This window comes from Adiantum capillus-veneris, chromosome 21 (genome assembly GCF_014529385.1).
Source record: "Adiantum capillus-veneris isolate H3 chromosome 21, ASM1452938v2, whole genome shotgun sequence".
NCBI classification, from domain to species: domain Eukaryota; kingdom Viridiplantae; phylum Streptophyta; class Polypodiopsida; order Polypodiales; family Pteridaceae; genus Adiantum; species Adiantum capillus-veneris.
In genome coordinates this window covers 2368776-2390073 of record NC_140951.1, presented here as the reverse complement: position 1 = coordinate 2390073, position 21298 = coordinate 2368776, and positions in this window count along the sequence as shown.

The window sequence follows — 21298 nt, the reverse complement described above, 5'->3', positions numbered from 1 at the left end:
GGTTGGATTTACACATTTGCTGGCTCTGCTATTTCTTGGAGATCCTTTCTTCAAGACTATACATCTATTTCTACCACAGAGGCAGAGTATGTTGCATTGAGTGAGGTATGCAAAGAAGCTGTTTGGCTTGCTCACCTAGTGAAAGATCTTGGATTGGAGCAGCGTACACCAGTTCTTCATTGTGAGAGTCAGAGTGCTATTGCCTTGGCTAACAATCCGGTGTTTCATTTCAGAACGAAACACATTGATGTGAGTTATCACTTCAGTCGTGAATGCCTGGCAAACAAGAGCTTTGATTTAGTGAAGATTTCTACATTAGAGAACATATGGATACACTCACCAAAAGTCTCTCCAACCATCAGTTTCAGCACTGTCGTGAGTTGATGGGCATTGGGTGAAGAGTGGTTCTCTTTCATTCTTATGGTCTCCCACATTGGCCATCAAGTGGGAGAATATTAGGTTTAATGGCCATGTGGGCGACCGCCCATCACTAACTGCTACTAACCCTAAGTGTACAGCTATACACTTGTGTGAGCCACTAACACTAAGTACAATGTGTATTGTGTCTTAGTGCATAAGATACACATAGTACGTGTTGGCTCTCCCCCTCCAACCTGTGTGTGTGGCTATGGTGGTGAGTGTGTGAGTGTGTGTGTGTGTGTGTGTGTGTGTGTGTGTGTGTGTGTGTGTGTGTGGGTGTGTGTCTGTGCGTATTCCTCTTTCGCGGTGCTCTCGGCTCCTCCCCTTCACGGTCTTTATATAGGCTCTCATGGCCAAAGTCACAAGCTAAGAATAGAGGGAAGCAAAGAGAGATAAATTCGCGTACGTTCGCGGCTCCTTTTTTTTTTTTGCGAACATGGATTTTGATGCTTTGCGCGATTTCGAACCTCTAAGAAGAAGCTTGGCTTCCAAAAAAAGAGCTCTAAAATAAACTCCTCCTCTCTCTTTTCTAAAAGGACTCTTTCTTTCCTAAAAGTACTCCTCCTACTCCTTCTCTTCTAAAATTACTCCTCCTTTCCTAAAATTGCTTTCTCTTTCCTAAAATGTTAACTCTTATCTTTAGATACAATCTTGAAGCTTAAGTTTCCCATCAACCTATTGTTTTCAACTGAATAAGGGTCATAATTAGTAGTTCTAGAGTCCGATTTCCGATCCGATCGTTCCGTTTGAAAGCTTCATGACTTAACAAAATACGAACCATTAATATTTGCAAAGTAATGAAATACTTTTATTGAAAAATGTTGGGTACATTACACAAATTCATATGGTGACTTCCCCTAAAACTTGTATCAATTGCAATGGGTTATATTACGGTATCCACAATACATTTTTAAGCTTTATCTGGATACTTGTATCTTGTAAAAGGTGACAAGTGGAAGATGCAATGAAGAGAAGAACTTGTTTGTGATCCGGTGGGCACCTTGACTCCAATCTAGAACACCTACAATGTCAAACACATGAGCAAAGTACACCTATGGAGAAGAGAGATCACCGAGGTAGAGACACCACATCTAAAAAAATGAGAGAAAGAGAGAGAGAGAGAGAGAGAGAGAGAGAGAGAGAGAGAGAGAGAGAGAGAGAGAGAGATCTAGGAAAGGCTCTCCATGTTGATAACAATCTGCTCATACAAGTGACCAAGGGTGGTCCGGCATAGAACTGACATGCCCAATGGATAGACCCAAGGCACACACAACTGTGAATGCTACTGACACTACCAACTGCTCTTGCACATGAGAACACTGACACGGTCTCCACATGGGCATCCCCTCTAACATGCTCTGAGAGCATAGATCTGGTCATCTCCTCTTGCCTAGATCTAGATGTGGATCTAGCTCTCGGTCAAGAAGCCTACCAATGCATGGTCGCAAGGACCACTGATAGGTTGCCCTGAGATGGTACTGCACCATAGAGATGATCTCGGAGCACTGTTACTATTTCCCACAAAAAATGCTAGGGCTGAGTGTTGCCCTTTGGCTGGGAGCGAAAAATGTTGGGCTGCATGGGAAAAACGCTAGGGTTTCTTGCACCTTGTGCCCACTGAACCTCCTATGGCTTCTCCCTAGGGGCACCTTGTGCTCTCCCAAAGCCTACACACACTACTCTCCCCAAGCGCTCCTACACTCATCTATATACCCCACAAGGGTAAGCAGGTCGGCCAGTCAGTCAGCCATCATGACCAATCATAAAATGGAGGAAATAGGGAAAACAGGGTGAAGAGGCAGTAGATACCGAGGAAAAAATACTGGCAGGGATGGGAAAAATACTTCTTGTACGCACTGTGTATACATGGCTTTGGTGTTTATAACAACGAGTAATTGGGTACGCTAACTAGCATAACTAAGTGTGCTAACTAGTGTATAGACTATGCTAACAAGCATACATAGAATAACAGGGATCTATGCTAACTAGCATAATTGGGTATAGTAACTAGGTTGAATGGGTATGCTGGCCACCATAGCCACTATGCTAACTAGCTTACAAAGCATAAATAGCATATAGGCTAACTAGCATACATAGTAGCATTTATGCTACTCAACATAAGTAGGTATGCTAAATAGCATAAGTGGGTATGCTAACTAAACACATTGTGCTAGCCACCATACCCCCTATGCTAACTAGCATGCAGACTCTCCTAACTTGCATACAAACTCAACTAGCTAGAATACATAGCATAATTAGCATGTATGCTGACTAGCATACACAAAAGCATGTTTGCTGACTAGCGTAACCGGGTATGCTACTAGCATAGAAAGTATTGTTCATGCTGGTTACAACAATCTATACTATCAGCAAACAGGGTAAGTCAACTAGCTTATTGCTTATGGTTACTAGCTTATTGAGTGTGCAGAAGAAGCCCTCAATATGCTACTATTGCATTCTTATAATGTTAACAAGACCAAAAAAGTATGCCAACATAGCACAAGGTATGGCCCCAAAAAGTACAATGGTACAAAATTTGTAAGCATTACTACTATCTGGAATGAAACTTGGAATAGGTATGAACATTGAAAAGGCAATCTCATCATGATATTACAACTTTTCATCATACTACATAATTTGACAAATACGTACCGCCTATCTTGCATACAACACTTTATCATTTCCCTTGCATATTCAAAGGAAACTTCACCATGCTTTGACTCTACAACCTTAACCAACATGCCATTCAAATCAAGAACCAGAGAGCACTTCTCGTAAGCCAACAACTTGGGCACCCATATTGGGTCCGGTGGTGGATACCACTCAACAAAAATAACTTCCCCTGAGGGATGAAGAAATTCAAGTACTCATCAAATTGTCTATGGTGTTTAAGATAGCGTGAAGACTGAAAAGCTCTATATGCTTGTCCTCAAGCACCTTGCAAATGAAGTGATACCTCACATCAATATACTTTTTCTCTACATTAAACACTAGATTATGTGCTAGCTAGATAGCATTGAAACTCTCACAGTGAAACATTGGAACTCTAATGTCCAAATCTCTCTCTAAATAAGTAAGCCATAAAACTTCCTTTGCTAGCATTTTTCTCATCAACATACTCTACTTATTTGGCAAACTGAGACATACTAATGGGATTGGGATCGTGCTAGCTAAGGTGTGGGTGATAGACGAACATTGTGTGCACGTGTGACTGTAGGCTAAATTGTTACTCGAGCGGATTAGGTTCCAAGACAGATTAACTTGGATTCATAAACACGATCTTGAGTAGTTGGCTAGCCCATCATAACTCACCAATAGACAAGAGACATGTAATGCAAAACTTGGAATGGTTGTTTATTCATGAAAGTAGCTCTACAGCCTCACACCTTTACATGTGGGATAACCCACCTCTTCTCTCCTTCACTCACACTCTAGTGACTCTAGGACAAAGCCCAAACCTTACACATACAATCATGCAAACATGATCACCATGAAATTGTACCCCCAGTGAATGTAAAGATGTACTTGACGTAGGACTTCTATTTCCACATTCCTTGCCCAACTCTTTTGTATCATTCAAATACTTATCACACTTTTCAATACTTCCTAATGCTTCTTGCCAATATTTTCCATAAATCTTCTTATGACTCCCGCCACAAATGCAATGTCTGCAAGAGTCCGGATCGACATGGCTATGGAGAGTGAGCATACGAGAGAGAGGGGAGGATAAGGACTTGTTGGATAGAAAAATTGAAAGAGAATTTTTTCATTACGTTCAAAAGCCTTTATAAACCTCACAATTTGTTCACACCCTTGGCCGCCCAAGTTTGGGTTGGCACTAACAATCACCCCCTTCAGACAAACTTCACTTTTTTGCAAATATTGTCACCCCCTTGAACTAAGCTTGCCATACTCATAACACATAGAGTTTTTTCTGTACTCAAAACCATGAGTTTCAAGTTTTCTCACAACCAAGGGTTTTAGGTTTTCCCATAACCACCTGGTGCTACTAACGAGCTACCAACATAAGGGGTTTTTGGTTTATGTCCAAACCTTGGGTTTTGGTTTACCTGTTAACCTCATGAGAATGGGTTACAGAACAAGTTGGGGCTTTTCATAATTCGTGAGGGAAAGTCTTACCACCGTCATCATCGTACTTGGAGAGGCAGTGTCTATTCCCCTCACAAAGCTGGGCACAAATGAGGGTGTGCGTTGTATGCACAAATGGATAGTTAAGTATGGATGATATGAAGCACACGAGAAGAGTATGCCAAAATAAAAATGGCTAATGGCATTGTGTGTGAAAAGGCCCTTGAGAAAATGGTCTTCAAGTGAAAATAAATTCCGTTTCGTGGCCAGCGTAAAGCTACAGATTGGCAAAACAGGTCAAGCTTCTCTGTCGCACGGCGTGCCTACGCCAGCACGGGCCGCCACATTACGCCACCCTTACCAAAGATCCTCAGACTGCAAAGAAGTCCGTGATGAGGTTGTGCCAGCAAGTAGCCGGTGGCGGGGCTGCAGGCAGTGACTCGGTGCAAGGTTTTAACGGAAGCCATGACTCTCAATCGTACATGCCGACTGGTCTTTTTCTGAAATAAATCCTTGCTCAAAGAGACTTTCTCTCAGAATGATCGCGAGACAGAATCCCATTTTGCACAGTATAAACAAGCCTAGCGATCTCTTCTATACTTTCACGTTAGGTTATATTGCAGTTTTGCCGTTGAATATACACTAAATACAGAAAGCAGAGATGAGGATCTGCCAATAATTGATGGAGAAAAACAAGAGGTTGCGCTTAATTACTTGAAGTGCAAGTTGCTGGCCTGATGGAAGTGTTTTTTGATGGGAGGTGTAGCTAGGGGACCATTCCCCATAATTCTTAGACCCCTTGGCGACCGGAGGATGCCCGGGAGGATAATTGTGGTGAATGGTCCATGAGGACCATTCCCAACCGTCAAGGCTTTTGTGGGGGGGGGGGGGGGGGGGGGGGGGGGGGGGGGGGGGGGGGGGGGGGGATCACTTGGCAAGCTAATGTTGGAGTGCCATTCTCTCCGCTGATCACTTGGCAAGCTAATGTTGGAGGGCACCTGCACAGAAGTTCTAGATGCTGACATTCTTCAGGCTGTTGAGCTACACAACGTTGATTGGCTTGCAAACTGACAACTCTGAGGTGGCATGCATCTGACAGCGCTAGAAGTGCATTCCATCCAGTAATGAGGGAGGATGGACGACTAGCCTGCTCCCCAACCCCAACTTTGACGGACAAGGCAGGCCAGTACTCGCGAGTAAAAGGTCCGCGTTAACGAAGACTCTTCGTCGTAGAAGCCTACTGGCCCCTTCGTAAGAGGGAGCAAGAAATTGAAGAAGTTGAGCATACTCTGCTTCTAATCTGTCGTGTTGATGAAACCCGAAACACAATTTGGTAGAACTTACGTACTCTTGTTGATTTGAGACTCAAGCTTAAGAATGGCAGAGACAACGACACCTTATACACAAGCGCAAAGCCTTATCTACTCTCCCCTTCAGCCTTAGGGGCTCTATGCAGAGATGCGCAAGCGGGGAGTGAGATGGTGTCGTTCTACGCTCTGATACCGGTTGTTGGGTGTGGAAGCCGATAGCATCGCGGATGGACATGGCTATGGAGATGTGGAGAGAGAGAGAGAGAGAGAGAGAGAGCGCACATACACTGGTCACTGATGGTTGGCCGGCTGAGACCAGAGCTTCACCACCTATCGGCTACTTGCGCACATGCTGCACCATTACTGGAACAGTTGGGCCACTGAGTGAAAAGTCAACATATTCTATCGAGCTGTCCTTGCGTCAACCAGTGAGCCGTTTCCCCTCCACGCGAACCGCTCTCATCGGAGGGGGTGACTGTTAAAGCGTGTTTGGTGACGTTGCGATGCTGCCGATCAACTGTCGGTGAAAGTATCGACGGCTAGGTGCAGGGTCGTGGCGGGCCTCTGGTGGGACATCTACACTTTTTCGCCGGGAGAAGCCGTCGAGAGGTTGCATGTGCGCAGGCTAAGAGAGAGAGAGAGAGAGAGAGAGAGAGAGAGAGAGAGAGAGGATAAGGACTTGGTGGATAGCAAAAATAAAAGAGAGTTTTTTCATTATGTTCAAAATTCTTTATAAACTTTACAATATGTTCACACCCTTGGCCGCCCAAGTTTGGACCGACACTAACTTAGATGCATAGAAATCTTGGAAAATTCACTCCTCTTGTCTTTAAATTTTGGACAATCCTCTTGGCTAAGTTTCACATGGAAAGGCAATGGCATAGAAATGATCTTTCTCCCTCCATATTGAAATGGTTCTATACATGGTAAATTTAATCTTTCAATAATAAGTAGAGAACTTTCTTTGATCTTTCCTACATAATGCACATGCCAGGCATACAATTCACTTCCCGTAAATGCTTCATGCAACTTCCTCAAAGTTGTTCTTCCCGAGCTATGAGCCTATCATGTGCATTTGAGAATCAAAAAGAAAATACTACCATGTATAACTTTATTTGTAAAGAGAAAATGATCATTAATCTCACTCCATCTTGCTCCATGTCAAGTTTGATGCATTATGCACATTGCTATTGCAAGAGTCACTTTCCAAAAAAAAACAAGAATAGGCAGCGTGTAGTTGAACAGGCTTTTATTGCTTCTCAAAGAAAGGGTGGTAATAGCAATGCAGCCACTTCTTATGGTTCTGCTGCAAGTGGAAAATTTTTTGTTCCTAATGCTTCTGCTGGCAGCAATTCGTCTGGAAATTCTGGTGATAAGGGCAAAAAGAAGATGCGTTGCCATTATTGTAAAGCTAATGAGCACTTGATCAAGTAGTGTCTTAAGTTGAAGTCCAAAGAGGCTAAGAAGAAAGAGGGTGGTTCCACTACAAATGTTGGTTCCACTACAAATGCAAACATTGTTTAGTCTTCTGTGAAAGGAGACTGTGATGCTGATGTTGATGCAGAATGGGCTTTTAGTGCAGAGTGTACTTAAAATCGTGTTCTCCATGATACATGCATGTCAGTTGCTGCAGATTCACATGTGTGGTATTTGATAGTGGTGCTACAAAGCACATTACCTCACATCGTGAATTGTTCACCTCTCTTGAGTCTGTCCCTCTTGAGAGTTCAGTCACTTGTGCCAACAATGCCTCTTATCCAGTTTAGGGGGTTGGAAAGATTGTGCTTACTACTGCAAATGGCAGTTCTTTCACACTTGTTGATGCACTTTATGTACCTGGGATCAAGAAGAATCTTTTGTATGTATCTGCACTTGATAGACTTGGAATTGTAGTCAAATTTGTGGATGACAGATGTACAGTTCATGATCTCAGTCTTGGTGATGAAATTGTTGCATCTGGGCTTTTGTGCCATGGCTTGTATAAGCTCACTTTGTATAACAAGTGTGGATAGAATTTTGCAAGTGCAGTTGTAAATTCAAGGGCTATTTCAGATGCAAAACTTTGGCATGCACGTTTTGGTCATCTGAAATCTGTCAGTTTGCTACATTTGCAGAAATCTGATATGGTTGCTTCTTTGCCGCCTCTTGAAGCACATGTCAAACATGTTTGTGAAGGCAGTATTCTGGGTAAAATGCAGTGTTCTAAGTTTCCAAAGAATGGTTCAGTTACGGCCACATGCAGGTTGCAGCTTGTACATAGTGATGTTTGTGGACCCATGCAAACTCCTTCCTTAGGCAATTACCTGTACTTCGTGACTTTCATTAATGATTACTCCAGGCATGCATGGGTATTTCCGCTTAAAGCGAAGTCCAAAGTTTTTATGTGCTTCAAACAATTTTTGGCTATGACTGAAAATGTCTCAAAATGTACTATGGGCGCCCTCCGTTCCGATTGAGGAGGGGAGCATATGTCTCATGAATTTAATGCATTTCTGGCTAGTTGTGGGATAAAACACCAATGTACAGTGTCTTATACACCTCAACAAAATGGTGTTGCTGAGAGAAAAAACGGGCCACTTACAGAATTGGCACAATGTATGGTCAAAAGTCAAGCTTTGCTGCATTCTTTTTGGCTTGAGGCCATCATGTGTGCCACTTATGTACTTAACAGGTGTCCTACGAAAGCTTTGCAGTCTATTACTCCATATGAAGCATGGCATGATCGAAACCCTTCTATTGAGCACATGTGTGTTTTTGGATGTTTGGCATATGCTTTGGTGCCACAAACACAACGTAAAAAATTGGATGATAGGGCTGTCAAATGTATTTATGTTGGTTATAGTGTTGAAATCAAAGGTTACAGGTTGTATCATCCACAAACAAAGTGTATTCTGGCTTCATGGGATGTAGTGTTTGTCGAAGATTTTGTTCAGCCCTTGCTGTCATGTACTAGAGACAGTAATGTAAGCTCACAGGACATTTATAACACTTTGTTGCCTCTTTTCAGTGGTGGAAGTTTGAATGTAAATTCCAATGAGTCAAATGTACAGCCTATAGGGGTTTCCAAAAATGTTACAGATCAGCCTCTTACTGATGCAGATGTACATGATGTACTTGATGAGGAAAGGGCTGAAAATGAGTAGGATAGAGGTATGCCAAAATAACTGGTGCATACATTGCGTGACAGTAAATTGGATGCACCTTTGTCTAGTCGTAGTCGTTCAAGCTCTCACCATGCATCTTATGCATCAGATTGTTATGTTTTGGGTGTGTCTATCCTACAAGATGTTGAGGAACCTCTGTCTCTTGATGAAGCACAAAATTCAAAAAATTGGATGGCTGCCATGCAATCAGAATATGATGCACTTATAAAAAATGACACATGGACTTTATCTGATTTACCTCCTGGCAAAAAGGCCATCGGTACGAAGTGGGTTAACAAGTTGAAACGCAAGCCAGATGGTGAGATCCATCGCCATAAGGCTCGACTTGTTGCAAAGGGTTATGCACAACAAAAAGGCATAGGTTATGAAGAAACTTTTGCTCCCACTTGTCGTATGACTAATGTGCATTTTCTATGTGCATTGGGCAACTTATTGTTACCATATACATGTGGTAGTGATGTGTGTGAACACACTAGGACCGCCGGGGCATTTTTTCCCTCTTTAGGAGGTTTTTTCCCCCGTGCATTGTATATACGCCCATCACTCTAGGGCTATCTATCTTTCCATTGCACACTAAGTAATACACTCTCTATTGTGTGCCTTGAGCTTCCTTCGTCTTCTCCAAGCTGTGTGTGTTTCTCTGCAACCCTAATTCCAACAATTGGTATCAGAGCAGGTCACGTCCTCCCGGGCTTAGTCGCCAGCTGCTCCAGCACACGCCTGCTCACTTTTTCCGATTTCAGTGAGCTTTGGCAAGCGTTCGCAGGTCGACAAATATTTTGGGAAAGCTCGAAGAGCTTGGTCTGCTCAGAATTTTGATTTGGGCTCATTTCGGCCTCCGTTTCCACTACGGGCAGTACTGCACAGGCTATTTCGTCATTTTGTGCAGATTTTCTGTCAGTGCCGTTTTCTGCATAACAGGTGCCTTATAGTCTTCTACGGTTTGTGCTATATAGCACAAGTTGTTCCCGCTCCATTTCTCCTATTTTCGGGCAGTTTTCACATTAGGTGCAGCATTTACCATGGCTGACAACAACAACACAGATGTGTTCAAGATGTTTGCTGCTGAGGACAGGTTGGATGGGGACAACTACCCTATGTGGGCTTATATGATGCAACACGTTCTTGTGTCAAAAGGTGTCTGGAACATTGTGCAGGGCATTGATGTACGTCCTGGTTCTGAAGATGTAGGCGATATTGAGGATGTTGCAGGTCTTGCTGCAAGGATTGCAGCTGTTAGAGTTGTTTTGCCTACAGCAGAACAAGCTCGTTGGGATGTTAAGGATGCGTAGGCTCATGCATTGATTGCGTTGTCTGTGAAGCGCACCATTATTCCTCACATCCGTTCAGCAAAATCTGCAAAACAGGCTTGGGATATTCTAGCAGGTCTTTATGCAAGCCGCAATGAGGCTAAAATTGCTTTGCTGCGTAAAGAGCTAGAGTCGAAGATTATGCATGAGGAAGATGATATGGACACTTTCCTTGCTAGTGTCAAGGATATCAATGAGCAACTCATTTCTGCAGGTGAAGTCATTTCTGACAGTTCCCTTGTGCAGACTGTTCTTGATGCCTTACCAGATTCCTACCAGACTTTTGCTAGTACTTGGAGACTGATGACCCAAGGAAATCCTGAAGTTGTCAAGTTTGATGCATTATGCACATTGCTGTTGCAAGAGTCACTTTCTAGAAAAAACAGGACTAGGCAGCGTGCAGTTGAACAGGCTTTTATTGCTTCTCAAAGAAAGGGTGGTAACAGTAATGCAGCCACTTCTTATGGTTCTGCTGCGAGTGGCAAAATTTCTGTTCCTAATGCTTCTGCTGGCAGCACTTCGTCTGGCAATTCTGGTGATAAGGGCAAAAAGAAAATGCGTTGCCATTATTGTAAAGCCAATGATCACTTGATCAAGTCGTGTCCTAAGTTGAAGGCCAAAGAGGCTAAGAAGAAAGAGGGTGGTTCCACTGCAAATGCTGGCTCCACTACAAATGCAGCCATTGTTGAGTCTTCTGTGAAAGGAGATTGTGATGCTGATGTTGATGCAGAATGGGCTTTTAGCGCAGAGTGCACTTACAATCCTGCTGTCCATGATGCATGCTTGTCAGTTGCTGCAGATTCACATGTGTGGTATTTCGACAGTGGTGCTACAAAGCACATTACCTCACATCGTGAATTGTTTACCTCTCTCGAGTCTGTCCCTCATGGGAATTCAGTCACTTGTGCCAACAACGCCTCTTATCCAGTTCAGGGAGTTGGAAAGATTGTGCTCACTGCTGCTAATGGCAGTTCCTTCACACTTGTTGATGCACTTTATGTACCTGGGATCAAGAAGAATCTATTGTCTGTATCCGCACTTGCTAGACTTGGACTTGTAGTCAAATTTGTGGATGACAGATGTACAGTTCATGATCTCAGTTTTGGTGATGAAATTGTTGCATCTGGGCTTTTGTGCCGTGGGCTGTATAAGCTCACTTTGTATGACAAGTGTGGACAAAATTTTGCAAATGCTGTTGCAGATTCAAGGGCTATTTCAGATGCAAAACTTTGGCATGCACGTTTTGGTCATCTGAATTGTGCCAGTTTGCTGCGTTTGCAGAAATCTGATATGGTTGCTTCTTTGCCGCCTCTTGAAGCACCTATCAAACATGTTTGTGAAGGCTGTATTCTGGGTAAAATGCAGCGTTCTAAGTTTCCAAAGGATGGTTCAGTTAGGGCCACATGCAGGTTGCAACTTGTGCATAGTGATGTTTGTGGGCCCATGCAAACTCCGTCCTTGGGCAATTACCTGTACTTCGTGACTTTCATTGATGATTACTCCAGGCATGCATGGGTATTTCCGCTTAAAGCAAAGTCCGAAGTTTTTATGTGCTTCAAACAATTTTTGGCTATGGCTGAAAATGTCTCAAAATGTACTATGGGCACCCTCCGTTCCGATCGAGGGGGGGAGTATATGTCTCATGAATTTAATGCATTTTTGGCTAGTCGTGGGATAAAACACCAATGTACAGTGCCTTATACACCTCAGCAAAATGGTGTTGCTGAGAGGAAAAACAAGTCACTAACGGAAATGGCACGATGTATGGTCAAAAGTCAAGCTTTGCCACATTCCTTTTGGCTTGAGGCCATCATGTGTGCCACTTATGTACTTAACAGGTGTCCTACGAAAGCTTTGCAGTCTATTACTCCATATGAAGCATGGCATGATAGAAAACCTTCTATTGAGCACATGCGTGTTTTTGGCTGTTTGGCATATGCTTTGGTGCCACAAGTGCAGCGCTAAAAATTGGATGATAAGGCTGTCAAATGTATTTTTGTTGGTTATAGTGCTGAAAGCAAAGGTTACAGGTTGTATCATCCGCAAACAAAACGTGTTTTGGTTTCACGGGATGTAGTGTTTGTGGAAGATTCTGTTCAACCCTTGCTGTCATGTACTAGAGACAGTAATGTAAGCTCACAGGACATTTATGACACTTTGTTGCCTCTTTTCAGTGGTGGAAATACGAATGTAAGTTCCAATGAGGCAAATGTACAGCCTATGGGGGTTTCTGAAAATGTTTTAGAACAGCCTATTACTGATGCAGATGTACATGATGTACTTGATGAGGAAAGGGCTGAAAATGAGCAGGCTAGAAGTATGCCAAAATGGCTGGTGCACACTTTGCGTGACAGTAAATTGGATGCACCTTTATCTAGTCGTACTCGTTCAGGCTCTCGCCATGCATCTTATGCATCAGATTGTTATGCTTTGGCTGTGTCTAGTTTACATGATGTTGAGGAGCCTCTGTCTTTTGATGAAGCACAGAATTCAGAAAATTGGATTGCTGCCATGAAATCAGAATATGATGCACTTATAGAGAATGACACATGGACTTTATGTGATTTGCCTCCTGGCAAAAAGGCCATTGGTACGAAGTGGGTTTACAAGTTGAAACGCAAGCCGGATGGTGAGATCGATCGCCATAAGGCTCGACTTGTTGCAAAGGGTTATGCACAACAAAAAGGCATAGATTATGAAGAGACTTTTTCTCCCACTTGTCGTATGACTACTGTGCGTTTTCTATGTGCATTGGCAGCTCATTTTGGTTGGGATGTACATCAATCAGACATTGTTACTGCTTTCTTGAATGGTGACATATTTGAGGAAGTTTATGTAACGCAGCCTCGCGGTTTTGTCATAAAAGGACAAGAGGACAAAGTGTGCAAATGTAGGAAGGCTTTGTATGGGTTGAAGCAATCTCCTCGTGCTTGGTATGAGAAAGCTGACACTCATTTGGTTAAACGAGGCTTTCGTAACAGTCCAACAGAAAGCACATTGTATGTAAAGCGTGAGGATGATGTATTTCTCATTGTGGTTCTTTATGTTGATGATTTGCTGATCACTGGACCAAATGAGAGACATATTGCTGAATTTAAGGCTGATTTGAATGCTACTTTCAAGATGAAAGATTTGGGGCTGTTGCATCATTACTTGGGTATACAGTTTAAGCAGTGTGATGGTGGTATTGCCTTGTGTCAGAAAAGTTACATAGAGACATTGCTATGTAAGTTTGGACTTGAGGATTGCAAACCTATTGCCACTCCCATGGAAACAGGTTTGAAGTTGAGTCTACATGATGCTGGCGATCCTGCTGATGTCACTCTTTACCAAACTGCTGTTGGCTGCCTCATTTATGTATGCAACACGAGGCCAGATATTCAGTTTGCAGTCTCGCAGGTCAGCAGATTTATGCATAGCCCAGGGTCTAAGCATTGGCAGGCTGTCAAGAGGATTTTCCGCTACCTTAGTGGCACTTTACATCTTGGCTTGTTTTATCCCAAGGGGGGATCATTGCCGCCAGACTTACATGCTTTTTCGGACTCAGATTGGGCTGGTTGTTTTGACACGCGAGTGTCCACAAGTGGTTTTTGTTTCATGCTTGGCAGTTCATGTATATCATGGTTGAGCAAGAAGCAACCTACTGTGGCCACTTCGAGTTGTGAGGCTGAGTACAGGGCAGTCTTCACAGCTACGGTTGAGTGTGTATGGCTCAGACGCCTTATGGCTGACTTGGGTGTTGGACAGAACATTGCCAACACTATCTTCACTGACAGTCAGAGCGCATTGGCAGTTGCGAGGAACCCAGTTTTTCATGCTCGCACAAAGCACATTGAGGTGCATTACCACTATGTCAGGGAAAGGCTCTCAGCAGGAGAGATCAGCTTGGCTTATGTGCCAACACAGGACAACCTTGCAGATCTTTTCACAAAGGCATTGTCTCGTGAGAAGCTTGAAGCTTTCCGCAAAGCTTTGGGCTTACTCCCCTTTGTGGACTGATCCTGTCCTCAGGGCATGGCACTTCCCTTTACTCATGTGCCAGCTCTCGTTCACCGCATCACTCCAGGGGGGATTTGTTACCATATACATGTGGTAGTGATGTGTGTGAACACACTAGGACCGCCGGGGCATTTTTTCCCTCTTTAGGAGGTTTTTTCCCCCGTGCATTGTATATACGCCCATCACTCTAGGGCTATCTATCTTTCCATTGCACACTAAGTAATACACTCTCTATTGTGTGCCTTGAGCTTCCTTCGTCTTCTCCAAGCTGTGTGTGTTTCTCTGCAACCCTAATTCCAACAATTATTTTGGTTGGGATGTACATCAATGAGACATTGTTACTGCTTTCTTAAATGGTGACATATTTGAGGAAGTTTATGTAACGCAGCCTCACTGTTTTGTCAAGAAAGGACAAGAGGACAAAGTGTGCAAATGTAACAAGGCTTTGTATGGGTTGAACCAATCTCCTCGTGCTTGGTATGAGAAAGCTGACACTCATTTGGTCAAACAAGGCTTTCGTAACAGTCCAACAGAAAGCACATTGTATGTAAAGCGTGAGGGTGATGTACTTCTCATTGTGGTTCTTTTATGTAGATGATTTGTTGATCATTGGACTAAATGAGAGACATATTGCTGAATTTAAGGCTGATTTGAATGCTACTTTCAAGATGAAAGATTTGGGGTTGTTGCATCATTACTTGGGTATATAGTTTAAGTAGTGTGATTGTGGTATTGCATTGTGTTAGAAAAGTTACATAGAGACATTGCTATGTAAGTTTGGACTTGAGGATTGCAAACCTATTGCCACTCCCATGGAAATAGGTTTAAAATTGAGTCTTCATGACGTTGGTGATCCTGTTGATGTCACTCTTTACCAAATTGTTGTCGGATGCCTCATTTATGTATGCAATACAAGGCCAGATATTCAATTTGCAGTCTCATAGGTCAGCATATTTATGCATAGCCCAGGGTCTAAGCACTGGCAGGCTGTCAAGAAGATTGTTTGCTACCTTAGTGGCACTTTACATCTTGGCTTGTTTTAATCTGGGGGGGATCATTGCCGCCAGACTTACATTCTTTTTCGGACTCAAATTGGGCTGGTTGTTTTGACATGCAAGTGTCCACAAGTGGTTTTTGTTTCATGCTTGGCAGTTCATGTATTCATGGTTGAGCAAGAAGCAACCTACTATGGCCACTTTGAGTTGTGAAGTCAGAGCGCATTGGCAGTTGCGAGGGACCCAGTTTTTCATGCTCGCACAAAGCACATTGAGCTGCATTACCACTATGTCAGGGAGAGGCTCTTAGCAAGAGAGATCGGCTTGGCTTATGTGCCAATACAGGACAACCTTGCAAATCTTTTCACAAAGGCATTGTCTCGTGAGAAGATCGAAGCTTTCTGCAATGATTTAGGCTTACTCCCCTTTGTGGACTGATCATGTCCTCAGGGCATGGCACTTCCCTTTACTCATGTGCCAGCTCTCGTTCACCGCATCACTCCAGGGGGGATTTGTTACCATATACATGTGTTAGTGATGTGTGTGAACACACTAGGACTGCCGGGGCATTTTCCCTCTTTAGGAGGTTTTTTCCCCCTTGCATTGTAGATACGCCCATCACTCTAGGGCTATCTATCTTTCCATTGCACACTAAGTAACATACTCTCTATTGTGTTCCTTGAGCTTCCTTTGACTTCTCCAAGCTGTGTGCAATTCCTTGCAACCCTAATTCCAACATAATTACAAGATACGAACATGTAGTCACCAAGATTGGCAAATGGAACGCCAGGTGAATGATTCATTACAGTCCATATGCTTTCTTGCTTAGAGTGTGCTGCTAGAAAAACAAGCATGGAGCTTGATTGAATCTCGGTGATTGTGTTTAGCACATCAGCAATGCTTAACAAATCAACTCCATCATAACTCCTCTCATTTCTAACCATACCGCCAACTTTGCTAAAGAAATTATCACAAGTGTCTGACCTCGTTGCAGACAAGGAACTTCTAGATGTGTATACTTTTCTCTGAATAGCTTGATTAGAAGAACTACAAAGTGGCAAGAGAGCTAAATATCAAGAGATATTTCTTTGCTTATGAAATTCTCCTTGAGAGTGTATATCACTTGTTTCATGATCCAAGTGTGCCACATCCTGAGGAAACAATGTTAGATATTTCTTACAAAATGAATAACTATTGTCTTATTTTAATGGCAAACATAAAGAATGACACCTTGTCTAAACACCGAGTACCTGAAAAAGAAGGAAACCTTGCCAGAAGCTTTCACTCTCTCAAATAATGAGAGAGTTGGAGACAAAAATATGAAGCTACTATTGAAAGATACATTTCTGTTCCAAGTGTTCTTTCTTGCTGAAATTGACTTCCAATGTGCAAATCCTTTAGACACGCTTGCACCTTACGTCTTGCCAATCTTTGGGCTGATCTCTAGTTTTGCCTATCCTTTCTCTCCACATCACCCTCTTGCAATCCATGCTCATCAACCTTAAAATGTTGATATACAAGAGCAACATGATTCAATGTAGCGATATCCTTGCAAGGACAAGTCTTCTAGAAGCATTATCTAAAGGGTTAACCAACTTTTTTCGATTATGGATGAAATCCAAGTCATGCAATCCCAAGATACTTCCATCATAATCTATGCTCGTTGTTAATGGCCACCCCTTCCAAGGAATAGAGAATTGAATACCCACTTGAGAAGTGTAGTCATCTCTCATGAGTTTCCTTCTTTGAGCATCCCCATCAGAAGCATGACCAATCAAAGGACCTACAATGTTTTTAAGATGCCAATTCCAAAGCAATGCTACTGTATCCCATTGCGCTTTGATTAAATTTGAATTAAACCAATTACATGTCAATTGGATCACCAGGACAAGCTTTGGTAGACAATGAATAAGTGAATTTTCAATAAGAACCCGTGCATAGTGAGCAATAATATTAGCGTGGAACGCCTCAACAACGTTGTTGTATCGGGCTTCACCAGAACCAACGACCACCACAAAATCTGGTACACAATTGTGTTCTTGTTTCCTTCCACACAAGCCAACAAGTTTATCATCCCTTGCATTCCACCTAACCATCCTCTTTATATTAGTCTCGAGGGGTTCACCATTTAGTACCCCCTATATAACGTGCGTTCACTACAAGAGGTTGTGTGCTCTTGTGACGCTGTTAGCGACGGAAATACACTGGGTTCTTATAACCCCCGGCGTCGCTAAAACCGTCGCTAATAGCGTCGCTACGAGAGCGTCGCTATATGCGTTGCTATAAGCGTCGCTACGAACGTCGCTATATAGAGACGCTCATAGCGACGGTCATAGCGACGTTTACGCAGAAGTCTATAGCAACGCTCATAGCGACGCTACAGAACCATAAATAGCGACGCCCGAGAGAAAAAAAAAATTGGTGACAGGGCATTGAATGCCCTGCCACCCATCAACCATATTGTACTTGATTCACTTTTTAAAAAAAGTGCAAGGGTAGATAATAGACCCAAAATAGTCACCCACAAGACGCATTGTTTGCAAAATTGACAAGCGTAAAATTGACAATTGTACACATCATAGGCAAAATGAATTGATTGGCAAATGTAATAATGACAATTGTACAACATCATAGGCATAAAGAATTGATTGGCAAAATGAACTGCCGTGACAAATGTAATAATATACATGGTTCAAAAAAACGTATAAAATCTGTCTCATGATACATAAGCTATGAGAAACCCTAAACTAATGCTATCTAGCTACGGCTAAACTGACGTCGTCTAGTCAAACGTCTCATCGCGTCCAAGCGGCGTATCTATCGGATTCTGCAAAAAAAGACAATAAGACAGCTTTCAGTAAGTATAAACATATAACGACATTTATAAAACAATACAAATAATAGAAAAGAGTAAACCCTAATACTAACCATGCCGCCGCGAGAACTAAGAATGTCCATCAGGGCGTTTAAGCCCTTCCTGCCTGCGTACTCGTGCTCGTACGGTGTGGGATCACGTCCTGTCATCGACCACTGTCAAAACATACAAAGATTTCATTATGTTAGAATTAAAAAACTCATAAACCCTAAACTATCGAACATAAAGAGCAATGCGAAAACACTTACAAAATCGGCCTCAAATGATGCCCATCCACCGCTCCCCAAGTGGTGCGAGCTCCCTGCCTCTACTCGCGCTCTGGCTGCATCCTTTTGTTGCTTCCACTTGTCGGGATTCTCGCGCGCTGCTTTCTTCGCATTCTTCCAATCTTCTTTGGCCAGCCAATCTGGCCTGTTCCACCCATGCTTGATTGCTTTTTGCACTTCAGAACGCTTGTGTTTGCAGTATTCGTGCATTCGAATCTTCATCAGGTCTTCATTGAAGCGCTGATCCCGTGTTGGAACGGGAAACTCATCATGAAGTATGCTGATGACTCTGTTTTTTAAATCACTTGGTACTTCACTCCATTTGTTTAGTATGTAGTGTCTAAACAGCTGAGAGCAAAGACCACGCATGCGCGAGATCACCTTCTTGCCGTCATCATCCATGATGATGCCGTCGCTGAAGTCGACGGAGTAAGGCAAGCCCTTTGGCCGGTGACGCGTGAACCTGGGTGTCCCGGCAGGGGTCTCTAGCGGCGTGTCGATGGGGGTACGGACGTGAGGTGTCTCCACCGGCGTCTGGGCCCCGAAGCGAGGAGTGTCGAGTGGGGTGGCTCCTGGCGGAGTAGGTAGAGGTGTGTACCTGCTAGGAACAGTCAGCCGCGTAAAACCTGGAGTAGATGGCAGAGGCTACATCTTGTGGCCTCACATATGCTGCTTGACCAAAGCGCCTGCGAACACGTCTATTGGGTTGCAAGATTGCTGCTTGTTGGCCAACGTCAGAGTCCGACGAGTTATAATTGGCAACAACTCGATCTATAATAGATGGATCGAACTCGCCAAATTCGCGAACGTGCTGCAAAGAAACACGTCTTGTCCGTCGCACAGCATGCTTGCATTGATTACAAGGACATAAGACCCTCGTTGAGAGATAGGTGTTTCGGTTGGACGGTCCCACATCCTCGTCACTACTCATAATGAGGATAAAAATCTTATAACCTGGACAACAAATTTAATATTCTATTGGCATTCTTCGTCTTATCTCTCTCTCTCTCTCTCTCTCTCTCTCTCTCTCTCTCTCTCTCTCTCTCTCTCTCTCTCTCTCTCTCTCTCTCTACCTCACATTCTCTAGTCATGTCCAATCCCCGCACACCTCGGTCTAGAGGTGCACGGAGATCAGAACCACCGGGTTATAATCTCGTCTTTATTGGTCAATACCTATATTTGTGGGTACAAGAAATCTACAGACCCACGTGTGTGTGGGTAAACCTAAATAAACCTAAGTCTAATTCAATATAACATAAATCTCAATCTAACATAAATTATGTTATATTAAAAACAAAGAACTAAACTAACAAGGATTATAAGAACCTTAAAACTGATTTAACACATAATTTTTCACATAACTCGGCAAGAGTTGGCATTCTCATCACTAAAGATGTGAGAGTTAACTTCCGGCGGTGACGCTGCCTCATCTCCATCCACATCTGACGACAGCAATTGGCCCTTTAGACCGTTCTTGCTCTTGTTACTAACTTTGAAGTTGCTGTTGAATGACTAGAGGTTGTCTAGATGGTCATTGTGTCGGGGATGTAGTGACTCTTGCCGCCCTGAAGATCCACCTTCTTCCCTATCTTTTGAAGACATTTCACCAGTACTTTTGGATCGACGGAGCCCACCATGAGTGAAGGCAGCAATACCCTATATTCCATTGAGGGCTTTCTTCACCTGCTTCATGCAGGCATCGCAGTCTATGGAGACCTAAATCTAATCTAATATAACGTAAATCTAAATCTAGCGTAAATAAACGTAAATCTAATTAAAAATAAACCTAAATCTAATCTAATTTAACTTAAATAAACATAAATCTAATTTAACGTAAGTCTACATCTAACCTAATCTTTAACGTCTTTTAGGATAGTTTCCTACGACGTTATAGCTCTCTTCTTCTTGTGTGTGTGCACGTGTGTGGATGTGTGTGCCAATAAAAAGAGATAAATGGTATAACCTTTCTATCACCCATGCCAAGTATGATAGATTGGTTATGTCATTTCCCTCTTGAATAATAGGTCTTGAGTTCAACTCCTCGTCGGCTAGATCTTTAGGTCTTTTAATTTTAATTAGTTTCCTACGACGTTAAATTAGTTTCTCTCTCTTTCTCTCTCAATGTGTGTGCGTTTTTTTGGATCGTATGCATGTTTTCTCTCTCTTTTCCTCTCTCAATGTGTGCGTTTTTTGTTTATGCATGTTCTCTCTCTCTTTTCCTCTCTCAATGCGTGCGTTTTTTGTTTATGCATGCTCTCTCTCTCTTTTCCTCTCTCAATGTGTGTGTGCATTCTTTGTTTATGTATGTGTGTGTGCGTTTTTGTTTATGTTTGTACTCTCTCTCTCTCTCTCTCTCTCTCTCTCTCTCTCTCTCTCTCTCTCTCTCAAAAACACTATGTGTGTGTGTGTATGTGTGTGTGAGAGAGAGAGAGAGAGGGAGAGAGAAAGAGGGGAAGGGAACATGAGAGTGAGGAGAGGGAAGGAGCATACCTGGCTCTCCTTCCTCTCCTCGTGTGTGTGTGTGTGTGTGTGTGTGTGTGTGTGTGTGTGTGTGTGTGTGTGTGTGTGTGTGTGTGTGTGTGTGGAGAAGAAACAGAGAGAGAGAGAGAGAGAGAGAGAGAGGGAGAGCGTTACCTGCTCCTTGCTTGAGGGCGCCGAAAAACTCAGATCTGAGATCTGAGTTTTTGGGCGCTCTCTGTTATTTTTTTAGCCCAGTCGGCGTCGCTATGAGTGTCGCAAATTTACAAAGAAATTTGCGACGCTCATAGCGACGCCGGGAATTTTTTTTTTGAGCGTCGCTGTGTGAGCGTCGCTAATATGAATAGCCTCTTGTAGTGGTTCGCGGGTTATTAAAAAAACCCCTCTTTTAA